The following is a 10516-nucleotide window of genomic DNA, read 5'->3' as shown; positions in this document are numbered from 1 at the left end:
AAATGGATCCGCAAAGGATCGAGATGAGGAGTGAACATTTTGTTATTCATGCCGAGTGCACCCGTTTCACGCGGACAGGTGGATTTCTACTGTTTTTGTGACACGCAGGTGAGCGCGCCCACCTGTGTGCCACACGCTCTGAACTGCCTTTTTCTTTGCACTATGGACACTTCAACCACAGACCCCATTCTAGAGGTTGAACCCAAATTACAATAATAAACACTGTTATTGGTCTTTTCTTTATGTATTCCGTCAGTTGCAAAGAATGGTTGGATGGAAACAGGACTCGAGCCGCATTAGTGATTTAAAATGAAAGCGCTTCTCATTCCTTTACCCGGCAACAGGCCACGGCGGGGGTATGGAGAGAGAAAAAGATAGTTGAGAGATCCCCCTTGAGATCATTACTCTTCTGTCCTCTGTCAAGTCAATGGAAAGTTTAAACAAACCTATACACTGACAATTATTTTTGTTTTATGCCTTTCAACATATCTACCCAGACTACATATGCTGATATCAAATCCAAATGATTGATCACACTGCAGGTTTGCAGTCCCATTAGTTAGCAGAACACCACTCTGCATCCAACTACTGGCCTGCCTTTAAAGCTAAACAGACACATCGTTAATGGGAGACCAGATGCTCCTCGAAGAGTTGTTGGTGGGACATTATGGTGCATTCTCCTCTCTGGTATAAATACTAACTCAATTTGTATTTGTCACATTCTTGGTTAACTAACAGTGACATGCTTATTTAGGGGCTATTTGCAAAAAGTCAAACGGAAGTACATTTCAATTGTTAAAAATCCTGAAATGGTGGCTGGGTGTGAACCAAACCGACTCCAATGCTTCCGGGTATGAATCACTAGACACAAGCAATGTCGTTTTCTAGCCGTGCCCCTAAACCCAACCCAAACCTCGAACACACCAGAGTATTAGCAAACCTTAAGCCTTAAGTAGTGTTTGCGGTGCAGCACTGCCCTCAGTGAACATTTGCATTTGGGAGTCGACGTCACCAACACCGACTGGCTCTTGATACGTAACTCGTATAGTTAGAACAAGAACATGCCATTGCTAGTCCATGTACCGTAGTCCAGGGTGCTGTCAGCCGTGAGGGCCTGCCACTGGACCACATGCCTTCCCTGTGGCATACAGAGATGAGTCTGTAAGTTGGGTGGCTGTGGTCGAGGCCTTCCTCAGACACCGCCTGGCATAGAGGCATTGGATTGCAGGGAGCTTGACCCGGGTGATCCTTTGATCCTCAGATCTGAGGGACGCTGGCAAATGTTTTCAGCTGCCTAAGGGTGTCTGGGTGTGTGTGGACCATGTTAGTACATTAGTGATGTGAACACCAAGGAACCTAATGCCCTCCACCTGCTCCCCTTCAGAATTCTCCATGTGGATGGGGGGGGGGGTGCTCGCGTCTCCCTTTCGCGTGGTCCGCGATCATCTATGTCCCTAAATGTGAATGCCCCATGGCAGTGAAGGGGACTGTTTTGTTTTTTAATTCTGTCAGTCTGATTTGCCTGACATCCTGTTCCGTTAGCTTTCCTGCACGGTGATCATTGTATGCTGTGGCCTGCTTTTGACAATACGACCAGACCCTGTACTCTACCACCAATGCCAGATATCCCACCTCATCAAACCACTTCCTTCTTCCAACACTTCCCCACACAAATGCCCTCTACATATCCTCCAAAAACGACCACGCCCACAGCCTTACATAGACTGCCGGTTCCCAGGCTAGAAGGGAGAGCCTGGTAAAGACCAACTACTCTACGCTAGCAGCACCAGTACTATTGACATCATAGGCTAAACTGTTTACATTTAGAATGTTGTTTCCCCCCACATTTCCCCACCAGACTACGCTCAGTTTAGTGTATTTCTCTACCAAATCTACTAGTTTGTATTGTATTCAGGCTAATGGTTGATGCTGTCTGATTATGAAATGGTGACCTTATTTATAAATCCCTGTAGATTTAACCTGAAATTAGACGCGCTGTTACTAGGCCAAATTATGCTCTACAGAGTATATGAACATCTTTTTCCAATACATTAAAATTTTATAAATTCACTGATAAATACATTTCAGCAGATCCCCTTGTTCTGGGAGGCGGGTGGGTTTTATTGAGATGAGAGTCTAGTAGGTGATACATAGGGTAATGTTGGTTACAGAGAATAAAATGATCTTGTAATATGACAAGAATCTGCTCATATGAGATTAGACATGGGGTAGTAATGGTTAAACTGCATCCAAACATTGGTTGCTTTTTAGAGAAGATGTAGACCTATTTTAACTGACAGGTGATGTCTATAATTCTGGTATGAAAGGATGTAGGGAATAGATTAGTTTGAATGTTTTCAATAGGTTTGTTTGATTTTATTGCCTTTTTATTCAACCACAAACCCTGACACAGATCTCCCATGTGATTTTAACGTTTTAATGTTTTAATAAAGTTTGGAATATGCATTACTTGCTTCTTGAGACTTTCCACTATCAGCTTGGCATTTCTGCTTGGCAGCAGCGGGTTGCTTGGTGCTGTAGGCTCCTTTCTGAGAGCTTTTTTTTTAATTCATGTGTGATTGCTGCCTCCCTGTGGTTAAAACTGATGTTGCATTTGGACCATGTTGATGGGTTCACAGACATAATTCCTGTAAAACCTTGTTCCTTTTTGTGGATTTTACACTCCCTTGACCTGGTCAAACAACTCAAGCTATCTTATTTTCTAATTTGGCACCCAGAAACTAGAGGCAATGAGCTTGACATGCTGATTGGTTTATTCCCAGAAAATAGAGGCAAGTTGCTTGACATGCTGATTGGTTTATTCCCAGAAAATAGAGACAAGGTGCTTGACATGCTGATTGGTTTATTCCCAGAAAATAGAGGCAAGGTGCTTGACATGCTGATTGGTTTACTCCCAGAAACTAGAGGCAATGAGCTTGACATGCTGATTGGTTTATTCCCAGAAAATAGAGGCAAGGTGCTTGACATGCTGATTGGTTTATTCCCAGAAACTAGAGGCAATGAGCTTGACATGCTGATTGGTTTATTCACAGAAACTAGAGGCAATGAGCTTGACATGCTGATTGGTTTATTCCCTGACGATGGCTCACCACTCACACATATTACTGGGCGACTTCAACTTTCCTACATCTGCCTTTGATTCATTTCTTACCACTTTTTCCTTTCCACACTTTTCATCTTTTGACCTCACCCTTTTCTGTTAACTGCTATTAACAAAAAAGACAACTCCCTTGATCCAATCTAATCTTCACTACGTGCTGTGTGTCTGCTACTCCCACCACTATCCCACTCCAATCATCTGACAACTTTCTCTCTTAGACCCCTACAATGTCAGCCCCCAACTATGTCTTAGGCCACCGCAACACTCGTTTTCCCTCCCCAGGGGCTCTCTTCTCCATCCTACCGTCTCTCCCATCCCTCCCTCTGCACCATCACTGTTGTCTGTCATCTTTTTAACTTTGTGAATTATGTTCATTCTGTTTATTATTTGTACGGTCTTCTTTTCATAGCTGACTTTTGAGGATAACTAATTAATTGATTACAATGCACTCACAACTAAGCTGTAGGATTGATTGACTGAGTTTTCTTAAAACGTATACATTTATTCTAAGTCAGTTAAGCTATGCTATGCCAGGTGAAATTAAGTTAAAAAAACGTTTTTAAAACAGGGGCAACCCAGTTTAATCACTCAATACTCTTCAAGCCAATCAGTTGCCTTGATTGAGCAGAGCTCCAAAAGATGCACACTAGATACAATCATGGCTCCTTCTTTTATCACTGATATATTCAATCACTAGAGCAGAGTTGGGCAAACTAAGGCCCATGGGCTGAATCCAGACCGTGAGGCCATTCCATCTGGCCCGCAGTAGGTAATTAAATAGTTTAGAGGGAAAGTAAAACATAACTCACCAGCCCATTCATATACATCTGAATCTGAATTGTGATTATTTAGAAATTATAATGGACCAACTGTATCAATGTTTTAATCACTGCCTTTGTCTGTTTCCACAAATAATTTATTCAAAGATATATCTCAAATATATCTCAAGAGCTACTTTTTCCATCTTCGGGAACATTGCAAACATCTGAAACTCTTTATCAAAAACTGATGCGGAAAAACTAATCCATGCTTTTGTTACTTCTAGATTAGATTACGGCAATGCTCTTCTCTTCAGATACCCTGATAAATCAATAAATAAACTTAAATTAGTGCTGAACACGGCTGCTAATTAATTACTCAAATACTAGCCTCATTACACTTGCTGCCTGTTAGGGCTGATTTCAAGGTTTTATTGTCAACCAAGGTGAACGGAAAGGCTTGATACTGTCCACCCTTATTGTCTTGCCAGGTGGGCTCTCGTCACCACTGGGATGCCCTCCCTCCAATGTCATTTAGGGGTGGAGTCACTGCCTTGTTGTTGTCTTTGTGAAATTGGGGTGTACTCTGCAGGCAATACTTGGCCCTCATTTCAGGGTTGTTGCGGGTGGTTCCGGGGGCCTCCCCCGAATAGGGCTACAGTGTCACTGGACACCCCTGCCTCAGTCCCAAGGTTTTTTGCTGCCATATTATTGTGCCGGGGGATTAGGGTCAGTTCTCTATCTCCACTGTACTGTAAATCCATGTAAATCTAAGGAAGGAAATCTTTAAAATGTCCTTGATACTGCTCCTTCTGGTTATGTTGCATGTCAGAACGATACCTGAAGATTTCAGCTGCCACTCTCCTGACCACCCCCCCATTTGGTCAAGCTTCTGACCTGGATTAGGTCTGAAAGACTCTGAACACAGCCCACATGCATTTATTAATTATTACAACTTGTACACTTAAAATGTTCACCCGGCAAAGTCAGAAGAGGACCGGTCACCCCTCCAAGCCTGGTTCCTTTCTAGGTTGCTTCTTTAATTTAGGCCCCTCTTAGGGAGCTTTCCTACCCACTGTGCTTCAACCCTTGCTGCTTGCTCCTTGGGGTTTCAGGCTGGGTGTCTTGTAAAAGCACTTTGTGATAACTGCTGATGTAAAAAAGGCTTTATAAATACATTTGATTGATTGATTTATGATTAACAAATTACAAAACATAATTGTTCCCTAAAAACATGATGATGTCCTGTGTTATCGACTACAGACCTGTCCAACTCAGGTCTGTGGACACGACACACACTGCACGTCCTCACCGTAGTTTGTCTACAGAGCCAACCATTCTTTCAAAGGACCTTTTATAGTTTTTCTGATTTAAAACAGATCACAATAAATCCCTGTCCATTCCCTGCCGACCAAAGTATAGGACATATACGCATGCACAAAAAAGAAAGAATTGAGACAGTAAAACTGCTTACAAAAACAGCCACATAGATGAACTAATCAAAGACCTGTGAGTACAAAGATGGATCAGCACCCAACCATGGAGCAAATAGTATGGGACAGAAATATGACAAACAATACATAAATAAATAAAGGGTTTCTACAATGTGAAACAGTGCCTACTAAGGAGCAACCAATCAAAGAGTAAATAAGAGGAAGAAGCCATCACAAGTAAATAGGCATCAGACAACCACACCAAGCCAGTCTATTCATGGGCCACAGCTGTGCATCTCTTAAGGAAAGTTGTATGAAACTTTCCCCCCGACCCCCATAAAGAGTGCCTAATCTTCTCAGGTTGTAGGCATGCGTCGAGGTCTTTAAGCCAATGAGAGAGCGCGTGTGGGGCCTCCCCCTTCCATCTAAACTATGTAGCATGACAGGCTAACAGAGAAGCAAAGGGAGCGGGTCTTAGTCTGCAGGCCCAATGGAACAGAATCATGAAAAGCATTGAAGCCACATGAGTTTAATTTCAAACAAAAATTTTACTAAATGCTTATGCCAGATTTGAAAATATAATGTTTTTTTCCCATGTGACTTTATCCCCTTTCATTCGGTACATGGTTGATGTAATGCATTCTGGGAAATGTATTTGTAAATTAATTGTTCATTTTTACAGATTATTCCAAAATAGCGTATTCCCTCTTTTAAAGGTAAATGGCTTCAAGAACATTTTAAATGCAGTACTGGTAACCATACATTAGTTACAATAATATATTGTATAAATTAACCATTTGAATATCAGTGAATTCAATTAAATAAAAATTACTTTGTTTCCAATTCAATAACAATTTTGTTTTCAGAGGTGTGAGGACAACTCAAATTCAATTTCAAGATGTATTTATATACATATAGACCAATATGCAATACAATTCACAATTCCCCCAACCTGCTCCAGATGGCAAAATAACCTTTTAAACTACATGGATTGACTTTGCCTCAAGCCTCAGCATTAGCATAGAAACATACAATGGCAAACATGTTTAATGTATGATCATTATATTATTGCATCGACAGTCAGCACACATCACTCTACATATTGTTCCTCTATTAGTAGGCCTAATCACGACCATGATGATCTCTCATCTTGTCACCATACGGATGTCATAGGGATGTCCTTGGGCCTTATAATGACTGTCTCTTGTTAATGTCTGAAACAAACATTGAAGAAACACCTTAATACATCATTCATAGCTCAGGGTACATTGTATGTTATTATAATGATATTTAAAATGTGCTGCTGGTCTGGAGTCAGTCATTAGCTAACCTTGTTTCAAGGTTCATCTGTGTTTACAGGCCTAGAAACAAAAACAACAACAATGCATTGTTTGAGACAGTTTGTACGTACTAGGTTTTCCTTAAATGTTTTTTCTGAAATATCTTACATTGCACGTCCCCTCCAACAGCTGAGCTTCTTACCTGGGTCAGCACACAGAAGCACAGTCAGACATTCACAGTCAAAACACAGGTCATATATCACATCCAGCCCAGAGATAACTCTTCATACTGCTCCATCTTGCCATCAGAACAATTGTTTTAAAAGCAAAAGGCACATCCAATCTATTTGATGCCTTTTGAGACATGTACTTAAACTTGGAAATAAAAAATTATGTTAGATTTCACCAAAATTCAACATAGTTTAATTTAGAGCACAGATTCACCATCCTAAATACATTTAACAATCTAAAGAGGTTAAATAATCATGTGACTATAGCATGTATTAACTTCGAAATAGAGTAACAGGGTAGACTGTGAGGGATTTGACTGTAACAGGGCAGACTGTAACAGGGTTGATTGTAACAGGGTTGACTGTAGCAGGGTTGACTGTAACAGGGTTGATTGTAACAGGGTTGACTGTAGCAGGGTTGACTGTAACAGGGCAGACTGTAACAGGGTTGACTGTAACAGGGTTGATTGTAACAGGGCAGACTGTAACAGGGTTGACTGTAGCAGGGCAGACTGTAACAGGGTTGATTGTAACAGGGTTGACTGTAGCAGGGTTGACTATAATAGGGCAGACTGTAACAGGGTTGACTGTAATAGGGCAGACTGTAACATGGTTGATGATGGTATCTCAACCCTTTAAATGGGGTGACAGCAAACCTTGTGGTCAGAGCCTCTGACAAGCCAAAAGGTTTCTGTGTTAAAATCTCTGACCAATATGGACAGAAATCTGTCATTCTGTCCTTGAGCAAGACCACCCACGTTGAGGTTGGAAAGTCATGTTAGACATGGGTAGCCTTTGCGTGTAGGCATGTTCTAGGTGTACATGTCCTAGGTTTATATGTAGGCATACAGCGAAATGAAAATGATTGACCCATATGATAATAAAATAAAAATGCAATATCTTTCTGTAATAGGCTCTGTGCACAAGCGTATGGAAGTTCCGCTTTAGCATATCATTTTCCGGTTTACTTAAGGCGATCACCCGAGTCGCCCAAAATTTCTGTTTTTAGTAGATGTCTCCAAGACCTGCCTAAAATAAGCATTAGTGATGTCCATCGAATTGTTGATGCCTGGTCCCCTGCTCCAACAAGCAAGCGGAACAAGGGATTCAAACTCTACGTATCGAGTTATCTGCACAACTACGAGGGTAAGTAGTTTACTGTGGTGTGCCGGCCGGCTATCGGCTAAGCTAGTTAGCGACGTGTTCCTTTTTAGTGTAGTATTAGGCAGGACAATAGAACGCATAAAAATTCATCTGGTCCTATATGGTATCAATTGCGCTTAAACCTGCGTTACATGGAAGTATATAAAAAATCGCCTTTTCTGATAATTTCTAGTCTAGCGTTTGAAGTCATTGAATGGCGCAAGACATATTTTATTAAAAAGAGGACATTCTCCTGATTAAAATGATGCCCCACTTGTACCTTGAAAATTAAATGAGTCACGTACATTTTTACATTTACATTTTAAATGTTTTCCCGTACAACAGCATCACTCATCTTGTTGTGAGTTTAGGTGTTTACTAATGCGGATGAGTATTAGTAAGTAAACCGGAAACTGCAATACCGACTTCTAGACAAAAGCGGAAGTTCGTCACTACGCTGGTGCACAGAGTCTATAGTATGTTATGTAATGCCTTGGATGAAAATGCACTAAATACGTTTTGGACAATCTACCAAACTGCAACAGAGAATACATAAAGACAATAAAACAAACAACAAAGGATCCTGAAGGATCAGTCAGACAGAAGCCACTACATGTTAGCATCACAGTTTATGCACGTTATCCACCCATGACTGATAAAAAAAGAATAATTTCATGAGCAGAACTGATGCTTATTCAAAAGCATAATTATCTACCATTTTAAAGCCATCAGCTGATTCTTTTGCCTGTTACTGGCCGACACCGTTTTCTGGCCAATAAATGGGTGCCTCACAATTTTTTGTTCTAGGTTTGTTCTAGACATGTCTTTGTGTATAAGCATGTTCTAAGCTTTTTTCAAATATGTCTGTGTATTGGCTTGTTCTTGATTTGTTTCAGAAATGTCTATGGTCTGGAGGACACTACTCACTGAAGATGATAGCAATACCCAGGCAGAACAGCACAGCAGCAATGATGAGCCCTGCCCTTCTAAGTAGAGGATAGTCTGAAAGAAAATAACAGAAGATTAACTCCACAAAGCACACATTAAATTCTAACATATTGTACATTAGACCTAATACATATGGCAGTACACTTACCATAGGTAAAACATATACCAGTACACTTACCATAGGTAAAACATATACCAGTACACTTACCATAGATAAAACATATCCCAGTACACTTACCATAGGTAAAACACATACCAGTACACTTACCATAGGTAAAACATATCCCAGTACACTTACCATAGGTAAAACATATACCAGTACACTTACCATAGGTAAAACATATCCCAGTACACTTACCATAGGTAAAACATATCCCAGTACACTTACCATAGGTAAAACATATCCCAGTACACTTACCATAGGTAAAACATATCCCAGTACACTTACCATAGGTAAAACACATACCAGTACACTTACCATAGGTAAAACATATCCCAGTACACTTACCATAGGTAAAACATATACCAGTACACTTACCATAGGTAAAACATATCCCAGTACACTTACCATAGGTAAAATATATCCCAGTACACTTACCATAGGTAAAACATATCCCAGTACACTTACCATAGGTAAAACATATCCCAGTACACTTACCATAGGTAAAACATATACCAGTACACTTACCATATGTAAAGTCATAGTCAGTGATGTCTGTGGAAAGGCAGAGGGTAAGGCATGGCATTACATTAAAATAAATATTAGAACAACAGTTTATAAGAAGAATGAATATCAATGACTGTTTCTGCAACATGTTCCATACTGAGATAATAACGATGAGGAAAGTAGATTCTGTCTTACCTCCACCCATAGTGACTGTGTTGAACGGGAGCTTTACACAGACTGAGCTGGGACCGCTGTGGGCTGTGTCAAGTTTAGCTCTTACAACAGTGTGTCCCTGCTCATTCCCGTCACAGGCATACACACGCACACAAACACACACCCACACATATTAACCGGTCAACAGTGCATAACCATGTATTTTAAGTGATCTTTTAGGCTTCTTATCTGACAAGGTCGTCGCAAATCCTGTAAACAGAGTAAACGGACCATTGATAAACTCTGTGAAGGCCAGCCTCAGATAGACAGACACCCATCGACTTAAAACAACACTCTGCTGTCAGTGCTCTCTGACACTTTCTTCGCAGGTTTGAAGTTTTGACAGTATCTTAAACAGCGTGCAACAGTGGATATTGTGAAGTACCATATTGGTGCCCTTCCATGGAGTTAGTTCTGGGTCAGTGAGTAGTTAGGTTTTAATCATGGTACTGTATGTGGTAGAGGTCAAATGAAGGGGAGAGAGAAAGCTTCTCATGTGATCGGACTGGATGTCATTTGTTGAGAAGCCCAGTGGCAAAGGCATGCTGTTCATCTGGTTAATAGCTTAGGTCAGACACACTGAAGCTGGTTTTCATTTGGTTTTAGTTGGATTCTAATTAGCACAGCGTGCCGACAGCCCATCTTCTACTCTCCCCTCCTATAACAATGGAAAATACACACAGCGTCACTCCAACCAAAGAAAAAACACAGATAAAAGTAATG

The 10516-nt window shown here is 40.8% G+C and overlaps 1 long non-coding RNA gene across 1 annotated transcript; it reads right to left on the bottom strand.

Moving 5' to 3' along the window:
- Positions 1–8903: 8903 nt before the first annotated feature.
- Positions 8904–10039, bottom strand: LOC114839472. The gene is made up of 4 exons (XR_003781912.2): positions 10025–10039; positions 9776–9872; positions 9602–9628; positions 8904–8967 (listed from the first exon to the last, which is right to left on the bottom strand). It is a non-coding gene; the product is annotated as an uncharacterized LOC114839472 (long non-coding RNA).
- Between the last annotated feature and the right edge of the window lie 477 nt (positions 10040–10516).

Source organism: Esox lucius, chromosome 7 (assembly GCF_011004845.1).
Source record: "Esox lucius isolate fEsoLuc1 chromosome 7, fEsoLuc1.pri, whole genome shotgun sequence".
Taxonomy (NCBI): Eukaryota; Metazoa; Chordata; class Actinopteri; order Esociformes; family Esocidae; genus Esox; species Esox lucius.
This window is presented reverse-complemented; position numbering and strand designations above follow the sequence as displayed.